Genomic DNA, 2,963 nt, shown 5'->3' with positions numbered 1-2,963 from the left:
TATGTTATTCAAACTGCCAGTACTTTCGCTTAATTATCGAAAGGGGCATAAATGAAGGTTATGGCGCTAATTTAAAAGAAACACGTATTTAATTACTTGAAGCTTAGCGGAGGGGGTGGAGGGCGGGTTTGACAGAGGCAACCATCTGCCAGTGACGGTTGCGATGGCCCAGTCAGTTCCGTCCGGTTCGATTATGTAACGGCCTTTCATTTTACCTTTCGACTTCCTCTGACAGCTCAGTGTATCTTTTTTCAGTGTCAGTGTTTCGGTGGAAATTTAATACACAATGGATTCATCGTACACACAGTAATAATGCAAGCCGTTTAAAAAATAAAATAACACAGCCCTCTTAAGTTCTATATGAACTTCTTCTATAACTAATTAAATCTGCAAAAGATATAGCTTTGGATGTTCAACTTTTAAACTACCGAATCTACTCTTCTTTTAAAATTTCTTCTTTCATTACCACAGGTAAACAGTATGAACACTGTCTTCATCAAATGTCATCAATAGTGCCTAACAAACTTATCCTAACTTCAAAATATCCAGTTTGTTTCCATAGTATTTTAAATCAAGTTCCTTAGAACTGATGAGATTTAATCATAGTTTTGTTTTTCCAAAATTAATCCAACGGAATCCCTATTTGAATTTTGTATTCAACCATCGCCATTATTGGATAAATAGATGTAAACTCACCATTAATTTATCGTCCCCTTGTGTGAGACTTATATTTCTTAATTAACTTTATTATTCTTGTTTTCACTCGACTAACAGAAACCAGAATTTAGTTTGTTTTTTTTGAGAGAGAACGCTATAGTGTATTGGTCCTCACTTTTTGTAGTCTACCAGCACCAATCTCTAGACTGCGAAAAAATTATTTTAGATCTTCTTTTTAAATGTTTCCAACCGCAAAATATAATAAAATAATTTTTCAGCGCCAAAACCTTTTTTTTTTTTTTTGATCCTAGCAATGAATACAGCACTTCACCAGTACTTAATCGTTAACGATCGATATCTTATTCGCCAATTTATTGATATCAATAAAGTTGAAAACGTATTAAACTTGACAAAGGCAATTTTAAATTTTTAATCCCTGTTTGAAGAAAGATTAAATCCTTTTTTAGATTGAGCTCTGCAGTTGTTAATTCACAGTCAATCACACCACTTTATTATTTTTAGGATATGGAATTGTACAAACTGGGAATATAAAACTGCTAATAATATGTATTGATTTCTGTAGCCACGCCCATCAAGGAATATCAAAATCTTGAAATCGATAATCACCGTCATTGATATAAAAACTACCAATTAGGTGATTATAACGCTAAGAATATTTCTCTGGAGTGACTAAAATGACTTTTATCCCTAAATAAAGATTGAATTTTTTCAAATGGTAGTTGCTTCATGTATAACAATCTGTCTTACAAATAAACTAGTATTGTATGGAATGAAGTATGTGAATTGTTTATAAGTATTTGATAAAGAATTGGCCGTTTGGCCCTAGAAAACGCAAAAAAAATCAGGCATTTTTTTCTTAGTTCGGCCGCGCTTCATCACTCCTTTTTTATTCTTTCTTTTTTGTAAAACGCGACAGAAAGGTTCTATCATTCTTACGGCTCTGTTGGTTTCTTCAAAATCACTGTTATTCATCTTTTCATCAATGAATAGTCATTTATATGAACGAAAATATTAAGTAAATTCAAACCTCTTAATATAAAAGAACTGTTGATTGTGTTGAAATTAATGCAATAGCTATGAACAGTTCTGGCTGTTGTCAGGACAGCTGCAGTCATTAAGCCTGTAATCCTGTGTTCTTTTAAGGTTGCACTGATAGCATAACTTATTTTTGTTGAATTTTATCCCTAGAGAGTGTGTGCATACATTTTTTCTACGTTTGGTATATATATTTGTAGGAAGATAGTCCAGGTGGCGGTCAATAAAGGTATCAAAATGATAGGAAAAACTATTTATTGTTAAGCAATGTTTTGCCCCACTTTGCAGGGCTATCTAATTGAAACAGATGACAAGTGAAGAGTTGTCTAGTTATTCTAGTTGTCATCTTTGTTTCAATCTGACAGCCCTGCTAAGTGAGACAAAACTTGGTTAGCAATTAATAGATTTTTCTACTATTTTTATACCTTTATTGACTGCCACCTGGACTATCTTCCTACAAAAAATTGTGTATAGTTACTAGTCAAAATTGATGAGTCTGTTAAGTATAGTTAGGGGGGATAAAAATTGGCGACTGGCCCCAGCAACCTCTTTTGGATCAAATAGACTGAATAGACTAGAATAGACTGGGTATGAGGAATAAATATGAATTTTGTCGTGTTCTCTTCTTCTGCGTTTGTTAACCTCTACATACACTCCTTATCGAGTTAAAGGGTTGTTAATTTGGTTGTGGGTTCGGATTGGTGTCAGAACAATGCATTTTAGATTTCTCAACCTTCCCTGCCTCCATTCCGCCATTCTAACGCATTAATTACTTAGCCATTAAATTACCTTTAATCTATTTTTGGAACAAAAACGAAGGATAACTACAACTTAAAATGACAGATTCCTGTTTCTCACGACTTATTTTGTTATTTTTACTTTGATATAGACAGTTAAATCATATACGATTTCACAATCCAAAATTAAAATTAAAGAATTGTTTGTTAATTCGACAACTTAAAGATCATAATCAGAAAAGGCATATAATATTAGAAATATATATTTAAAGATTCTTTAGATCAGAACATTTGGTTTGTGAATTCATAGGATTAAAAACAAATGATATGTAAATAATAGAATGTTAAAAAAAATAATATTTTAAAACGGTATTGTTATCTAAATCGTATTATTTATTTATTTTATACCAGCTCAGTCTGGTAGGCCTTACATGGTTGGTATAACCGTTACATTAAATATTCTTTTGTTTTTAACAGTTGACTAAGAGGGTGGGGGGGGGTATAGTCAAGACA

Source organism: Halyomorpha halys, unplaced genomic scaffold (assembly GCF_000696795.3).
Source record: "Halyomorpha halys isolate HHAL.00 unplaced genomic scaffold, Hhal_1.1 Scaffold200.1, whole genome shotgun sequence".
Classification (NCBI taxonomy): domain Eukaryota; kingdom Metazoa; phylum Arthropoda; class Insecta; order Hemiptera; family Pentatomidae; genus Halyomorpha; species Halyomorpha halys.
Note: the sequence above shows the minus strand (reverse complement) of the source record.